This window comes from Polypterus senegalus, unplaced genomic scaffold (genome assembly GCF_016835505.1).
Source record: "Polypterus senegalus isolate Bchr_013 unplaced genomic scaffold, ASM1683550v1 scaffold_1378, whole genome shotgun sequence".
Lineage (NCBI taxonomy): Eukaryota > Metazoa > Chordata > Cladistia > Polypteriformes > Polypteridae > Polypterus > Polypterus senegalus.
In genome coordinates this window covers 10,001-28,556 of record NW_024385700.1, presented here as the reverse complement: position 1 = coordinate 28,556, position 18,556 = coordinate 10,001, and the positions used below count along the sequence as shown (strand labels likewise).

The 18,556-nt window shown below is 41.2% G+C and overlaps 1 protein-coding gene across 2 annotated transcripts in view; it reads left to right on the top strand.

Annotated features, from left to right (window-relative positions):
* The window catches only part of zhx3 (zinc fingers and homeoboxes 3), a 43,517-nt gene that overhangs the window by 18,051 nt on the left and 6,910 nt on the right, over positions 1–18,556 (top strand). The gene's annotated exons all lie outside the window — the stretch shown is intronic.

The following is an 18,556-nucleotide window of genomic DNA, read 5'->3' as shown; positions in this document are numbered from 1 at the left end:
ATTAACAAGGTTGCCCAAACTTTTGCATCCCACATACTGTATAATAAATATCCAATTCATGTTTGCAGTAGGCTTTTACATGCAGCTGTGTGTGTAAACGACTGGCACCCTGTCCATGGTTGGTTCCTATGTTATTCAGTAATGCTGCTCCATGCGCCACAATCTGAATCTGGATTAAGCAGTTTACCAAACGGATGAATGTGTATAGATTTTATTAACCTTCAACTGGTAAATATCCTAACTAAGTGGTAATGACGAGTTTCTTTAATTCATTACTATCTTGCCTGTAATTAGACGATCAATTTTTCATTCAAGAGTCACCAAGCAATCCGGTTCTTTTCTGACTTGACCTGCCAAAATGAAGATTAAAGCAGCAGTCTCGATATTTATCTTTTTACCAAAGGATTGCTGCGCACTTGACAGTTTATCAGATCTTGCCAACAGCTCACAGTGGCACTGTGTATGACAGTGCTAGAATAAACAAATAGTGTTACAGCTCAACATGATAAAATTCATAAAACACAGTTATGATGTAATAATAAAACAATACATGAAATCACTATATTACTTATCTGGGGCTGCAAAACTGTTTATCTGGTAAAATCCCCAGCCACATAGAACAAAACAGTTTCAGTCAACTGTATCCTCAAAGTGACCACATTAACCCTTGACATTGTTAGGGTAACATCAATGAAGCCCTCCTGTCGTCAGATGTCCACTGGTCAGGCCCTCTTGTACCTTAAGCTGAGCAGAGGGCTTATGCCTTTGTACTACTCAGGAGGCCTGACGCTTGCAAGCTAAAGTCCAGTCATAGAAAGACTTCAGTAAAAGAGGGATTGAGGCATGAACACTAAAACCAACAGACATCTATTTTGTTTACTTATCCAGTTTAAATGAAGTAATTTGTTAAGTTTAATAAATCTGATTAATAATTTTATGGTGGAGGCAGGTTGTAGGCAGGCAGGCATGACATGATATGGCATGTCCCTTGTTTGGATTTGGTTGCATCTTTCCAAGTACTGCAACCAGTCAAAAACACAAGAAGCCATTTAAAAAAAAGTTTTACTTTGACTATATACAGAATATAAATACAGATTTTTACTATCCAATGTAGGTGAAAGGGCACTTTTTCTTGTTAGGTTAAATATTAATCCCATGGAGAAATTCAGATGCATACAGAAGCAGAAACGTAAAAAAAAACAAGGATACAGACTTGCATGACAGACAGTACAGTCAATCCACTGATAAAATAAACAAACAAATAAAAATAAACTGAACAAGTACATTGGATTATTACCTGATAGCAGTGGACAGAAAAGACCCCCGAGACGCTTCTTAGCACACCATGGTGAAATGAGCCTGTGGCTAGAAGTGCTCCAAGAGAGTGTCTCCTGGATGGGATGGGACGGAGGGGATTTTTCAGTTCTGACCGTACCCGCTTGATTTCATCCTTACCTCCTCTAGACTTGAAGCCTGCCTTCTTCAGGTTTAGTAGGGCTTTCAAGTCTTTAATGATCCATGGCTTGTGGTTGGGAGAACAGTGCACTGTCTTTGTGGGGACTGTGTTCTCCACATAAAGCTTAATGCAGTCTGTGATACAGTGGCAGAGACCCTCAAAGTCCTGGCCATGTGACTCACAAAGCATATCCCAGTCAGTGTTCTCAAAGGCAAAGTTATGTATAATGTCAATTGTTCCCCTTTAAGACTTTTATTTGGCCAATCGACCCCCTAAAAGAAACAGACAGTGTAGGATATTGTGAACCAAATAAATGTTTTATTTCAGCTCTTCCTTGAACGCCATGTTTATTTAATATGAAGGTGGTGGACAACACACCAGAAGGTGGTCTGCACCAGACAACAGAAAGGTGGGTGAAACCTGGAGATGTATTACCTCTAAGAAATTATTTCCTCTCTCTCATATAAACAGGAAAAAAAAAGAAACATTTTGAATTATAGTAGTCACAATGTCTAGTCTTGGCAAACTTCACATTTTAATTAGGGTGGAGGAACGAGGGTAGCAAGGCTTCTGGCCCTTATATTTTGGAATGACAATGCTAAACCAAAAGGCCCCATGGGACACTCGGCTTGGACATGACTACTTCATGTGGCTGCTTTGCTTTTGTGTTGTGCACAACGCCATCATGAAATAATGATTATGCTTTGCATATACAGTATTTTTAGGCATAATCTTCAAACCACACAATGAATGTCACATGTACAGTACCTACTGAGTGTTGTCTCCAGCAAACATAAGTGCTAGTGGAGTGTAAGACTGATGCCACGGGGTGACATGTTTGTTATTTGAGCAGAGCATTAGTTAATAACCAGAAAAGTATGCAAACACATGATATTAACTGGGAGTGCACAACTCTTTCGGATATGGTAGATTATGGGGTTTAAAAAAATCCGAGCCCACTTTCTAGTCCCACTAAGGAGCAAAGAGGAAGGTGTGTTGTGTTTTTTGTTTTTTTAAATTTAGGATAGTTTTGAGAATCAAGATAATTTTACATTCACTATCCCTTCTGTAATCAGATGCGATTAGGCCACTACATTTTTAATGTAATAAGTGGAAGAGTCTGAATTGTCCCCTATAATTTAATAGGAAATTATCACTTAAACCTGGAAAAAGAAAATTCAATTTACTTTCTATGGAATTGTGTTAAACCTTTTCCTTATTAATGTTCTACTAAAATGCATTTGCCAACCTTCTGCTAGTGTTTCTTTTGAACTCCTCATGGACTAATGAATATGTAATATTGGGCCTTTCATTATTAACCACAATGCATCGGATAAGACAGGCAGTGAAGTATTCTTTAGGAGCAATGAATCTTAACTTTTTCTGTGATATACGGGTTTGACTGTAAATTTGAAAGATGTTTTAAAAATATTTTTATATACAGTGGTACCTCGGTATACGTCCTTAATCCGTTCCAAATCCTTTGACTTATACCAAACAGGACGTATACCAAACAAATTTTTCCCATAAGAAATAAAGGGGAAATGATTAATACGTTCCCATGAAAAAAAATCCTATTGTTATTGGCATATTATACATTAATGGGGTTGTATAAAATAATTTAAACACTGCTTAATACTAAAATACATAAATACAAAAGCAATTAGATGAAATAAATGAAAATGTTACCTCACTTTACTTTTTAATAACGTCTTTGTTTTTCACAATCGTAGATACCGTCGTTCTCGGCATACGGTATGCAGCAGCCAAGTCCCGGATACGCATGCCACCTTCATACTTTTCAACAATCAGTTCAAATTTACACGAAAAAACCCAAAATCACATGAAAATTCACAGAGAGTTATAGCGCATACTGTAACTCGTGGGCAGTCGTGGCTTAGTCTCGAGAGAGGTAAACAAGGGTAGTGCTCTGTGTTTCAGCACGCGAGTCGTATTCCAAACAAAGGTCGTATACCAAGCACAATTTTTCGCATCCAAGCAGGACGTATACCAAGTTGGACTTATTCCAAAGTGGACATATACCAAGGTACCACTGTATATTGAAATGTGTATCATAACTCTTTTATTGGAATGGATATATTTGTCAATAATCAAATTTAATTATTTAAAAAAGGGTGATTTTTAATTTTCAGAATGAAGTTTACATGCCGTTTTAGGGATGGCATTTGTCAATAATGTATAAAAAATGCCAATATGTTCATTATTTTATGGTTAATATGTTTTAAAAGCCCTAATAGTTTGGATTAAACTTTGCTTTAATCATCATGAAAACTAGAACATGACGAGAATATTTAACAAGCTTAAAGACTGATACTCTTGTAGCCAATAATGTATAAAACGTGGCTCCACAGTGAGTTGGATAATGTAGTCTTTGCTGTGTCGTACAGGATGTGTGTGTGTAGAAGAGGGTAACTTGTCCTTTTGCTTGTGAATTTTGTACCCATAGCACAATTAGAAGTTGGGTTCAAACATTTTGTGTCTTGTTGCACAGCGGTCAGTGCTGCTGCCTCCATGTTTCTATTGCCCCGTATTGTACTAATTGTGAGTTTTCTCCAAGCATTTGAGTTTAGTCTTCTGTTTCCTAGGCATTCGTGATTAGCTGTGATATTATAAGCCCTGGATAGCCACTGGAACCCTGCATCCCTGCAGCTGGGTAGTGAATGGATGGATCATTGTGGTAGAAGCTTACCAATACAACAGTTGACCAATAAGATGATAAGGGGGTGGGGTTTAGTGTGCATGTGCCCGTGTAATGCACTGATAGGCTGTCAAGTAGCCAGCGTTCTGATTGATTTCTTAAGAATCTTACAGATGACTTTCAAATGCATACAAAACTTAACGCATTCATTTCTTTACTGAGAACACCTTGTTTATTGAGAGATCAACAGACCGACAAGTCTGCAGACACAGCAATGACGTAATCTTGTTTGTTCACGAAACGGCGCTTCAAAAATAGTCAAAGTGTTAATGTGCTTGGGTGTGTCACATATTTTAGAGTAGCTGCTGGAAACTAATAGGACATGGAGAATAAACCACCCAGCTTAATATGTCAATTGTAAAGTTACAAATACTGCATATATACAGTATATTCTGGATAATTTGGGGGGCTAATGCACAACATAAAACAAACATAACACTGATATATTGAATCTTGTTTAACTAGCCTTAAACTGTTGAAAATGGGAGATAAAGTACTTTGTAGAGAGGAATGAAGCCCAGGAAACATAAAAATGGACAAAGTTAAAGGAAATTAACTGCGGGATGTTTAAAAAAGGTATTCAGTAAAGGTTATTGCATACACAGAATGCTCTTGATATGACTCTGTTACGTGTTTATTTTTGGATGATAGCCTAGAAATGCTCTTTTTTTTTTCTTTTTTTTTTGAGCTGCGCTCCATTCATGCATCGTATGAATTTATTATAAAGCCATTCCCAGTGTTGTAGCCCCATCCTATATAAGACACTGCACCTTACAATTGCAGTTTCAAAACCCACGATGGGCTCACCGTGTGACTCTGAGCAAGTCCTGTAACCCACTTGCGATCCAGCTTTACAGAGCGTAAAAACCAGTTATACGTTTGTTAATCCGTTTGTTTCATCGGATCATTACATTTCCCCACAGATTCCCCGATGGTGTTGTTTTGGTCTTGCCTGTACTGCAGTCCTGGAGACGCCAACATCTCGAGGAACTTTGAGTAGCGAAAATGACTTTGGCCACTCTGGTATGAAGAGAATGCGTACGGCAGGACCTGACATTGCGCCAGTGGGATTAGCTGCAGCACCAGAGCAGCCAGGGTAGTGCTGTGTAATCAGTGCACCGTCAGCAAGTCTCCCACCTACAGCATATGCTCGAGTCTGATATACAGGAGCCCAAGGGGAACAACTCGGTGAAATTTAGCAGTTCATTACATTTTAAATTGGTAATAAGCCTCTATGCCATGTTTGCTGCGACCTTTTCTAGTTTACGGCTACAGAGCTTTAATTAGTCACAGCAGCCTGTGTTTATTCACATATGACAGACAACACAATGGCACAGCAGAGCGCATTGTTATCTGACAGTTCTTGGATGCCAGTTTGACTCCTTTGCTGCATGTGGAGACTGAATGTCTTCCTGGTGTGTGCATTGGATGTTGTGGGTGCTTTAGTTTCCAGTCACACCCAATTGGGGGTTTTAACTTGGCACTTTGTAGTGTTAAAGTGCCCTAGGGCACTGCCCGATGGACTCTTCTCCACTGGTGAACGTCATCTGGACGGATGTGTTACCACAGCATACAGATATGCCATGTGGTCTTTATTAGGAAATTGAGGGGCTACTTCAGTTTGATGGTTTGATTTCCCCTCACAAGTGTGATGAATGTGTGGCTACTTGAAACACATGTGATGTGAGTTTATATCTGGTAGGAGCAAAGCAGGCGTTTGCTGGAATACTGGTGAAGGGAAGCCAATAGCTTATCAATATTCAATTTCTCTCTGGTCTAAATCATCATGCATGAGAGCAGTTCTTGCATGGATGTGCCTCACGTCACAGATCAGCGAGGCCTGGTGCATACATCTTCCAGGCAGGGGTTCACAATGGAGTCCTTACACTTCCACAATGATATTTGTTTAATAAAAAAAAAATCATTTTCAGTTAAACAACATATAAGAACATGCAAATGACAGATTAGAATAATTGGATCCCTGCCATGGACGGCTGCCTTTTTTTGTTGTTGGCCAGGTCAGAATGTACCACTCACTATGTGCTGGACTCGTCTACTTCTGCTTTTGTTCAGGGTGAGGCTGGCTTTTCTTCTCTGTTTAAAGCCTTATAAGTATTTTGCATTTGTAAAAGAAAAACCACTTGGCCATATTCTTTCTTAAAACTATAAAAATATTTGCTTGTTCTGAAACAATTGAATAGCTGTGTTAATCTGACCTTGTCATTCGTAGCTGCTGTTAGTGGTATCTTCCTGTCCCCTATAAAGAACGCACACATCCTTCCATCTAGCTCTTGTGCTGTAATAATCAGGATCTTACCGGCTTGTTGTACGTCCTTTAAGGTGATTCAGCGTCAGTGTTTAATATCTGGTTGAAGTATTTTCACTGAAAGAGGTGTTGATTTGAGAAAGGTATAGTGTTGATTAAGAGCTTTCTCTCGGCCTGCTTCTGGTAGATGTGTATGTGTTCAGGGTAATGGACTACCCAGGCAGCCGTAAGCAATCAGGGCGCATATGTAGGGAAACCACCCAGTCTTTAAAGGAGACTCCCACGGCTGGTCCTCTAGGTTTGTTGCCTCTAGAGGCCAATTGTGCTTATCTGTTTGGACCTCTTGATTCTCCATACTGACTTCTGAAAGGGCCCTGTTGCGATCTGTACCCTGGTTTTTTGTTTTTTTTTTTTTTTACTAATTTACTGCCCACTCTACCCCTTGCAGGTCTTGAAGCTAACTGGTAATGTGGTGTATCGATTTGGACACTGAGCTTTAAACCTCAAAGCAGATCATCTAACCAGTTTTAGGTCAATCTGTTTATATAAAAAAAAGAAAAAAAAGCCTATTTCAACAGTTGTAATGAATTGTGATGCTCTACGATAATAATGATCCATCTGTTTTTTAATTTATTGATCCTGTTCAGGATTGTACGGAACAAATGCCCATCCTAACAGCAGTGGCTGCAAGGCTGGGCACCCATTTACACATCTAGTGCCAGTTCTGAGTTACCAGTTAACGTAACCTGTACTTCTACGAGTTGTGGTAGGAAATGTGGAGTACCCAGAGGAACACTCTAGTTAGAAAGGTGGACAACAGGCAGTGACCAGACTGGGATTTAAATCTTGAACTCTGAAACGGAGAAGCAGCAGCAGTAATTGCTATGACACCCATAATTATGAGATTATTTGGTTCAGGGGAAAATGACACCCTTTTCTGTCCGCACAACATGTATCAGTTCTCTAATTTGTGGTAATAAGGTTTGGGCTTGGTGCACTATAATGTGGGCATGAGGTGACTGGGAAAGTTACAAAAAGCGGTGAAGAGCAGTTGAGCGTGGGAGCAAGTGGTCCGTAAAGGGAGTGTCCATGTGTCAAGTGGGCAAGTAGGAGGGGATGGGTGGGACAGCTGCCAGGATGGGAGATATCCATTTCACAAAAGAGTGATGTGTAACACTGAAGAAGTGTTTTACTGAATGGGTAACGTTTAAGCCTGTCTAGCCAGCAGATCATTTTGATTTTATTAAGTCAAAGTTTACAAATGGAATGGACGCCAGATTGATGTTTTGCATTGTCTGCGGACAGGCTAAGGAATCCAAGTATCTGCTCCCGTCTTTTCCTAACCCACAACAATAAGACCTTCCCAACTCTCTGCACCCTGTACCACATTTTCTGTTTTGCATCATAAATGCACTTTTGCGCTCGCGTGACCTTTAACTTTTGAAAAAACATAAATAAAGCAATCTAGTGATTTCATTCTCCATAAAAGCAACCAGTTTTGATCAGGCCCCTGAGTGGTACTCTTCACTGCTTCACAAGAGACGTTCCTGTTGAGTGGAGATGTAGAAATGATAAGGCCAACGATCAGCTTCACCATTCACAACACCACCACACATCCTAAGACGTTTTCTAGACTTAACTATAGATGTTTCGATATTTCTTCTGCTTATATGATTTGCTCAGAGGCACTCCATGAGCCGATGATGAAACTGAAGTAAACCCTAAAGGTTTACAGCCCAGTGCCTTTGTCCGCTAGGCCTTAATGCAGAAGAAGCAAAAGCTTAACTTAGTGCAGGCAGATCGATATCTGATGTGAGTGTAGCTTCTGTGTCTTTTTCTATGAAACATAAGTGAAAGCCTAAGTAACTAAACTTGTGAATAAAACAACGTGTATAACATAACATTCTCCAAGCAAATTAATCAAATCCAAGGTTGCAGGGAGTATTTCCTGGCGCCACTGGGTGCAATACATCAAAAAGCCATGGCGACATGGCAGTCCATTGTAGGGCCCACTCCCACACACAGTTTCGAGTTCCCAGTTAACCCAACCCACACATCTTTGGTGATGTGGGAGAAAAACAGGAGTGTCGAGAGAAAAACCAATGCCGACATGAGAGAATGTGCCAACGCCACAAAGGCAACAACCAAACAAGACATTCATCTTTTTAATTAGCTTCTCTCCTTAAGTTTAATCCTGAAAAGTTTTCTGAAATAAAGAAAACGGTGTTGTTCTTATTTGTAAGTCACTTGGCTGTTCCATATTAGCCCTCACAGCCACATCTCTAGTTGAATAACATGTAGGATGGAGAATTTACGTTCTGTGCGAAATGCCAGCAGCAGAACAATTGAAAAGACACAAGGGGCAAAACTGTGTGTGTGCCGCTCAGCCACAAGTCGCTCGCGGTGGGGGTTGGGGGCAGTGGTGGTAGCCATGGTGATGTTCACACATCAATGCAGCTGCCAACGAGCTGCCACCCCGCCCCCGTTCACCCTGTGGGCTCACAAAGCTGGGAAGCACCAAGGATACTGTGCACTGCCAAGCCTCATGTCATATTTTTAGATTCTGTTAAATGTCTGCATACCTTTTAGCCCCCACTTGGTGTTTTAATGCATTCTGCCCCATATAGGGAAACGATGACAGTGCTCATAAACGTGAAGAGCTAACCAAGTATGACCGTGCACTCACGCGCAGATACAGATTTGTGAGGGCCATAAGCTGTAAATAGGATTCGAAATCGTTGTACTTAAAGCAACACGGCCTGAATTTCAAAGCTTTCGGCATAACCCATCGTCGGACTTTTCCTTCTGCTACTCATAGCCCTGTGCTGTTGGGATCGCTTTCCAGCAGTTTGTCGCCAAAAGAACTGCAGTGCAACGCCTCCTGGCACGTTCACCTTGACCAAAAGGCATGAAGACGGGCTTTTTACAGTGTCTGTGAGATACACCAATGAACCCATGAGGCTATCTTTCAGTCCTTTTCTCACTTACATATATCTATTATTCAGTCAATATTTATTTTATTACTAATTATTACATTTATGTATTGCTTTTGGGTGGCGCAGTGGTAGCGCTGCTGCCTCGCAGTTAGGAGCCCCGGGTTCACTTCCCAGGTCCTCCCTGCGTGGAGTTTGCATGTTCTCCCCGTGTCTGCGTGGGTTTCCTCCGGGCGCTCTGGTTTCCTCCCTCAATCCAAAGACATGCAGGTTAGGTGCATTGGTGATTCTAAATTGCCCTAGTGTGTGCTTGGTGTGTTTGTGTGTGTCCTGCGGTGGGTTGGCACCCTGCCCGGGATCGGTTCCTGCCTTGGACCCTGTGTTCGGATTCAGCGGGTTGGAAGATGGATGGATGGATGTATTGCTTTTCCAACTTACTCAAATCGCTTTACATCGATAGACCAAGGGGAACCACTTCAAAAACCACCAATGTGTAGCACCCACCTGGATGATTTATGCTCACCACAGATTAGCCATTAGATGGTGAGAGCATGAGAGAGATGCTTAGCCACAAAGGGACAGGGGATGATTAGGGGGCGTGATGGACATTTTAGTCAGAACATTGGGATAAAGCCCAGGGATCTTTTATGACCATAGAGTTAGGACCTCGCTATTACATCTCAGCCGAAGGTGGGCACTCACTTTTACAGCACAGTGTCCCCGTCACTCCACTGAGGCATTGAGATCCACACACAGACCACAAGGTAAGTACCCCCTGATGGTCTCACCAACATGTCTTCCAGCAGGATCCCCAAGCTTTTGCTTGTTGGTCTCCCTTCTAAGTACTGGCTAGGCCCAAAAATATCTAGCGGGCTGTGTGGCTGCTGACTGTAGTAGCAAAACACAGGCCTGTGGGCCTAAAATAAAATGCTACAAGGAGCTTATTGGAAACAACAATAGGCTATCTTACAACCGTAAGAACTTAATTATGAGTTCTGTGTACGTATGTACCGTGTCCTGGGGGATTATTAATAGATAGGCTAGCGGGGGTCATGCTTTAATTACAATAAACTTTTCTGCCTACCTGTTAAGTGTCCACTCAGTTGCTGCTGCCTACATTTTTTTCTTTAAATTTCCAAAACATAGCATTTTGATTAAGATCAAGATCAAAGTTAGTTCATTAGTATAGATAGATAGATAGTGAAGAACATGTAAGTGTGTATGTGTGCCACTTGAACTGGGATCCCACCCAAGAATGGAGGTAGGTTTTGTTTTTACGGATTTCACCAAACACATAATTTAATTTGTTTAATGAACACTCGGTACCATTGGGATGGGTTTAAACCCTTTGTACCCCTGAATTGGATTAAGCAAGTTTGAAAATGCATCCCTGCATGAATTTTTTTAACAGTGTGAGGCATAAAATGGTGATTCTGAGAAGCAAAAAGAAGGTAAATTAAAAAAGACAATTCAAAGCCACTGTGAAGTGCTGCCTAATACTACTATTTACATTACATGGGCAAATATGGCGGAGCGCATATCTAAACAGGACAGGCGCTGCTGCAAAGTGTAAAACAACAAGGGAGAGCTGCCAGTGGCCATGTTGTGCTGCTTTATTAAACTCTAAAATGAGAGCCGACCATTCAGATGTCGAGGATCATTGAGACCCTATTGGATACAGTAACAATGGAGCTTTGAAGCTGAAAACTTTTATTGTATCTGCTTCCCCCGTCAAAGGGCTAAGCAGCACCATTAACAAATCAGACTAAATGACTCACAGGGACTGCCACTCCTATCCCAAGAGTTTATGATTCGATTGTCGACAATTTGAATTGATGGTTTTGAGCTCACGGCCTCTCCTTTTCGTTTGGGACAGTACAAGATGGCAGTTTCCATCCTGTTCTGATCTTTTTCGCAAAGTAACATCTTTCCTTCTTTTTGTCAACCACCTGAATCCAGTTGTATCCCCCTGGAAAGGTAAAGGAATCGCTTAAAAACAAATTCAGGGTTAGAAAAAGAGGAATACAATATGGAGGATGTCGCAGCCTTTCCTCGTCAATATTTTGCAATGGATCTTTAATTAAGGACACAATCACAAAATGCTTTACAATGGCGTCTGCCTGTTTCTTTAAAAAAGAATTTACCGTATATACTCACGTATAAGTCGGGTCTTGAAACCCGAAAAATCAATCATAAAATCAGACCCTGACTTGTATGTCCATTCAAAAATGCAACACTTAATTATTTACTTATTTAATTAATTTTTTTTTTTTTAACATCTTTTTGCCTCCTCCAATCTCGCACGTTTCTCAGACACATTGAATTTTGTTGCAGCAGTGCAGTTACCAATTTCTTTCGCCACTTGAATGACTATAATTTTTTAACCAGCTTCATATTATCTTCTGATTGAATGCTCCATCATAGATAATAAGGGATGCTCTTACGATAAAGGCATATGAGGGTGTGAGATACAAAACAGTGCAAACGCCACTTCGGAATAGTTTGGGTAGTACTGTGTGGTCACGTAGGCACAATACATAGAAAAAAAGGCAGCATGCTCTGTGCTTACTCTGTCAGGTGGGCGTTAGTATGTCATAATCTATGGACCAATAGCGTGAGTTTTCCGCATACGACTTATACGACCGACATTATAAAATACCAGATATTATACGGTAAAATCAAGTCCCGACTTATCCACGAGTATATGCAGTATTTGAAGAGAACCGGAGCTATCGCCCAACGCAGCTCATGAGTTTGTCTTCACTTAATGTGTTTCACATAATGTGAGGATTTGAAAGTTTCTCACAGCACTGCTTTCCAATATTTAACTTATTCTGTGTGTATAAATTTCTCTGGATGAATAAATATTTTCATTATGCAAAATTTACCCTTTATCATCTTCCAGCCATGCCCCTGAATCCGTGTTGACGTAATGATGGGGTTTGCCTCCAGTCTTTTTATACCCATTATAATTGTAGGTATGTTCACAATATATCCCCTTGTCCATTGTTCGCTTTGTTTAAATTGGTTCGGTGCTTCACCATGCTCTCGTACTTCACAGCTTGCAGCCATAGGATTGGGCACCTAGTGCTTTTCTGGGCTCTTCTCTCGAACTCGCCACTCAGCCACTTGATTCTCTTTGCTATTACTGCATCCTAGGAGCAGGAGCCTACCCGAAGCAGCATGTGGCAACAGGTCAGCTTCATGTCCGGTCTGTGGGATGTGGAAAGAAGCAGTGTGCTTTTCTTTAACAATGAGACCATTTGTGGACCAACAGTTTTTACTGCTTAGATATAAATTGTTTTGTCTTGTACTCCACACATGTTGTAATATAATCTAATGTCCTATTTAAAAGATGACATAATAAAATATTAGTTAGCCACCACTGTACTTTGCCTGGATACAGACGCTGCCATGACAAACCGGTCTTTTTGTTAAAATGCTTTTTCGACCTTCCTAACCCCTGTGCAATAATTGTAATTGAGAATGGGCACAGTGGCACTAAGGTGTCCTGGGTTCAAATTTCCCTACCAGTTGTTTGTGTGTTCTTCTCATGTCTATATGGATTTTCTTCTGCAACCCTAAAGGCATGCATGTTAGTTAATGATTCAAAATTGTCCCTTTGTGTGTGTGAGAGAGAGAGGGGGTGTGAGGGTGAGCCCCCTGATGGACTGGCACCCCAGCTACAGCAGTCTTCAGCTCTGAGCTCAGGGTGGCCAGTATAGGCTCTGGCTTCTCTCTACAGTCTTGAACTGGATTAAGCAGGGTTAGGATGTTATGCCATGTAAAGTTTGACATTTAAATTACATTAGTCTTTATCTGCCAAACATCATCTGAATTTTGGTCACGTCCTGTTTTGTTGATTTGGCTGATCACAGATATCTGCTGTCACAATTCACTAAATCTAACTCAAGGCTGTGGGGGTGATGAGGGCTATGGATATGGTGCCATTCCATCACAGGGCCCACTTACATACAGACAAACACATGCATTAATAATAATAATAACAACAATAAAGTGTGTTATTTACACACAAAGGATCAATCTAAAAGTAACCTAACATGCACATTTTTTAATGTGAGAGGAAAACGAGAGTATTCAAATAAAAATCGTCAGACAAGATTAGTTGTACACGAGGAGGTGGGCAAAATGAATTATTACTAGAGGACCTCTGTAATGTTAGTGTCATCTGAATTGCTGAAATGACATCATTTTACTAACATGACAGTTTGCACAGTGCTAGTTTTACCTGGAGTCATTTTTTTTACAGTTTTTTTTTTTTTATAGACGGTAAAAGGCTACATAATCCTTACTAAGACTGGAACGTGCAGTCTGTACAAAGTTACTGACATGAGCAGTTTGGATGGGACTAAACTGACAGAGGTGCCCTGGGAAAAAATTCCTTCAGCCCATCTGCTGGTGTAAAACTAATGTGTCCGAATAGGGCTAAGATGGGAAAACCGAAACACAAACCTCAATCTAGCCCAGGGTTCAGCAGCAGAGCTGTAAGGTAGTAGCACCAAATGCTGTGTTGGCCTTCTAAACATTTGTGTCATTATCTAGAAATATTACAAACTTGTTGGAGAATTGAGATTAAAATGTCACTCTATAAATTAAACAAGGCAGTAGCCTCAAAGCTGATCCATGTCAGACGTTTATACTGAATCTGGAAACGTTTCATTGGACCTAATCATATTCATTTTGTAGGTTTAAATTCAAAACATTTTACATTTATGTATACCTTTTATCAATTGCCTTTTCATTTCAAACACCACCACCTACTTTCACACAATGTCTGTATATCTTACATGGCCACATTCCTTGTTGTGTAACCTGCTCTTCATGCCTTCATGGCACACCCTGCAGATTGAGACACACTTCCCTGCTGCTAGTACGTTCACTGTTTCAAGTTGTAATTTGCTGTTCCCTTCTTACCGTTTTTGTTTTTTTTTTTAATCGATGAATTATGGCTATCAGTTACTCTTGTGGCTTCCACACAAAGTCCAGCACGTTTTCAGCGCTGACACTTTGCTGAGACTGGTTATTGACACCCTTGTTTGTTCCATTGTCATTCAACACAATCGCCCTTTTATTTGTTAATGAAAATGTTACAATATTAGCAAATTTCAGGAAGAAGGAACTTCGTCAGGATATATTAGCCTCCTAACAAGATCATACAATTTTACATACAATCATAAACTTCTTTAGAAAGGTTAAATGTTGTACAGTCCTAGCAGTGTACTTGTTTTTAACCCTTTTCATCTTTGCAACCTATCGCTCTCTATACGTGTACAGCACATATTAAAATGTGTTCTTTACTTTCTGTGTGCACTGCAGCTTATTGAGGTCGATACTCCTATAATATAAATGAGGAAAGGTGAAGTGATTTGTTTGGAACTGCACGGAGAGGCAAAGGAGGGATATGAACCCTCAGTGTCCAAAGTCCCATATTGTAGCTGCTATAGGGCAGTTGTGGGTTATTGATGTAGTTAAAATAAATTGTTATTAACCAATGAAATATCACGGTATACTCACAGTCAAAGTATTGCACCGATCAGTTTATAGAAGGGATGCAAAATAAAACTCTGCGCATAGCATTGTCTAATTTTATTTGGGCTTTGCATGAATCGATTGTTAAATTAGTATGATTACATTTCTTGTACCATTTCTTTAGGTGCGTGAATTTAATTTATTTTCTGTGACTTCCCGAAGATGTCAGAAGTTTAATTGCCAACCCTAAATTGGCCTGATGAGTCTAGGCTCAGTCTGGGTTAGCTGCTTTTCTGCAGTTGGCACATTATACATCTTTTTGGGTGGATTTGACTCCACATCCTAACAACACAGTTAAGTTGGGTCACACTGTGGCTCCAAGCCAGCACAGCCTTGGTCCCACACGAGCATTTGTGGGCTTCAAGGCACACGCAAAGCTGGGCCAGACACTGGAGTTGACTTGGTCCGGTAGCGTCTTTAATCCATCCCATAACTTACTGAAGCCCCTAACTCAATTTTAGGGTCACAAGGAGACTGAGAATATTGAGCAGCTTTGACTGTGGGGCTAGGGCACCCACTCCCTCATACATTCTTCACTCAATCACTTTGAGTTGCCATCGCTTTAACGCATGTCCTCATGATGTGGAAGTAAACTGGAGAACATGTGTACTTCACACACAAATGCCAGGTTGAATGCTTTTCAAATTTGAAATTTGAGATGACTGATTTGTTCATTCACTGCTTCTCTGAACACTGAACCTCCTTGGTCCACCTTTAGAGTTGCAGAGAGTCCAGCCAGTCAAGTCAAGTGTACACCGTACAGTGACATTCACCTCAGAGCAGCTGACAATATTACAGTGCCAACAAAAGACGCACACGTGCATTTATTCATTTAGCAGACACGCACCTTTATCCTAAGCGATTCACAAAGGAGCTCAACATAACCGAGTTAACATCATTTTAGGGGTCTGTTTTGAAACAACAAGTGTTAAGCTGATGTCGCATTACATGGCTTCTAGTTATGGGGTATGTCAGATTTGCTGTTCTTGTCGCTGGAGTATTTCAGTTTTCAATTCTGATGCGGTGCGTAAAATACAAGACGTCAGACATCATGGGCCCCTCCACTGTGTGTGAGGTTCAAAACAGGCATGTTTCTTATTCTTTATTGCTACATTCTTTACTTACAAATGAGCATTCGTTGGTTTTTAGCTCTCTAAATGTAAACCTTTTTGATTTTCGTGGGAGCGGCTTGTAGCCTAGTTGGAGCGAGTCACTGGGAATGTCACGTTACGCAACTGGCTTCATAGGAGTGCACTGCCAACTACCTCGGACTTACTAAGACTAAGTTAATGAACGGTGTGACTGAAAAACGCTGAAGGCGCTGCTTAGGTTACAAAAATTTACCAAAATAAGTAAATAATATCCTAGACCTTATAAATAAGCACAACGGCAGTTAACCTTACCTTAACTAGAAAAAGAACCTTTAGAAGTGAAGCAGATATTCACAATGCAGAAGAGTTACCAAATGGTTCTTAAATATACAAACAAAAGAAAAGTAGGCATAACATGCAACATTTTATTCTGGTTTGTGTTCACACAGCAGTGTGTGTGTGTGTGTGTGTGTATTCATTGATCTATCTATCAATTTTATTTATTTAAAGAGTTTTTGTAAAAAAATAAATCCAAAGTTTACAGGGGGAGCAAATGAGATCTGTCTGTCTGTCCGTCCATTTCAGGATACATTCACTGGTATTGACTACAGTCCATTTAAACTGCAGGCCTTTGGTACGTGCGAGGAAGACTCGGAGTATCGGGAGGTAAAACCGACAGCCGCACAGAGTGAACACGTACACTCTGCAGCCTCACTGACCACTGTGCCACCCTAACTGCTATGTTAACATCTGTAAATCATTGGATTACGCTAGCAGCCCGTCTCCACTTTAGGCCTACAGAATGACCAAAGGTTTGTTTCTTTACTTTGATTACATCTTGCCTGAAGAAGGGGCCCGAGTTGCCTCGAAAGCTTGCATATTGTAATCTTTTTAGTTAGCCAATAAAAGGTGTCATTTTGCTTGGCTTTTCTCTACATCCATAATGGCTAACACGGTACAACAACCTAGTACTACTTTTCACTTTTGAAATTCATGCGCTGTAGATGGCACTTTCTTCTTCTGAGTTGAAGGATTTGAACAGTGTAAGGCAGCACTAGTCAGAATGGATGACTACAAAGGGAAAGTGCATCCATTTTGATAACAATGTTTGGTGTTTTGATTTTTCCCTATAGAAGATGCGTATTCCTTTTCATTGGTTCAGCGCTATGAAGAAATCCCACGATGCAGCTTGTGGTGTAGCATGCAACTCCTCAACCCCCTTCCCCCATTTCTGTCCATCCCCAAATGTCACACGTGCAGGCAGGCACACGCGTACACACACACACACACATCCTGACAGTCACGTGGCCCACAAATTTGGCACGCCTGTGCCCCCTCATGCAGAATGGAGTCTAGTAATGTGCCGCACAGTTCCTGTAATAGCCCAGTTTTTAGACGCCCTTGGAACATTCTGTTCTTGCTAAACTGCTCCTGATTTTTAACTCTGCAGTTGCTTGAGAGTTTGGGTTTGTGCCCTGGCTTTGTTTTCAGGCTTTAGGTTCTTATCCAAAGGTGGAAGGAGATGCCTTATTTCGCATTTCCCCTTACGCCATACCATTTTGTAAGCCTGCTTAATCCTGAGCAGGGTATGTGCTATGAAATCATCTCAAATCCCAGCGGCGAGCTCCCTCCTGTTTGACTGAACCACAGCGAGGTTGTGAGCCACTGTTGCAAAGGCAGGCAGGCCGGCTTAGCAAAAGGAAACTCGTCAGCAGATCCACGGTGATTCATGCCCACGTTGACTCCCGATCTTATCTGTATGGCCGCCCTCCCTCACGCCTGCATTCAAGCGAGGTGCATGGAGCGAGTGACATTCACAGCGTCCGTCTGGCGGGCCTCGCATGTCTGCCACCCTTGTCAGGTGGCATGTGCACAATTGTTGAAGCGGGGGGGAGGGGAGAGGAGAGAGAGATAAAAACTCTTTGCTCACTGGGGTCTTTTCATGATGTTTTTGTGGTTCCTGTTTGTCTGCGACTATGGCAAAGTTAAGCGTAACTCTTTTATGGAGAGACGGGAACCAAGTGACTTGACGCTCACCGGAAAGAATTGCATATGAGTGTGAGGAGATGGGGGGGCTTATGAAAAGGCTCAAGGGAGAAATTCAAACTGTGTTAGCTGCTGTAGTCCCAGGGATTCAAGCCAGCATCAAGTTTCAGCCTGCCACCATCCGTCTTGTCCATCCATCCGTCTGTCTACCCATTCATCTATTAATAAATGTAACTGCAGTAGTATTGGCATGATTTGTAGTCCTATCCAGTGTAGAAAGAACACTTTCCACACTTTTGTTTGTCTCGGACTAGTCAACGTTTATTTTTTTGTTTGTCTGTTTGTTTGCTGCTTCAACATCCTGGCTTCGGTGTTCATAAGTAAGAGCAGTGAGCCATGGACAGCAGAGAGAAAGACGCTAGTGTGTGTGTGTGTGTGTGAGAGAGAGAGAGAGGCTCTGTGTTTTATTAGTTTGGCCTCTCACAGGGTTAACGACGCTGATTAAATGTACTGTGACCTTGTTTGAAAGCGGAATGGAAGTGTTTGGATGTGGTG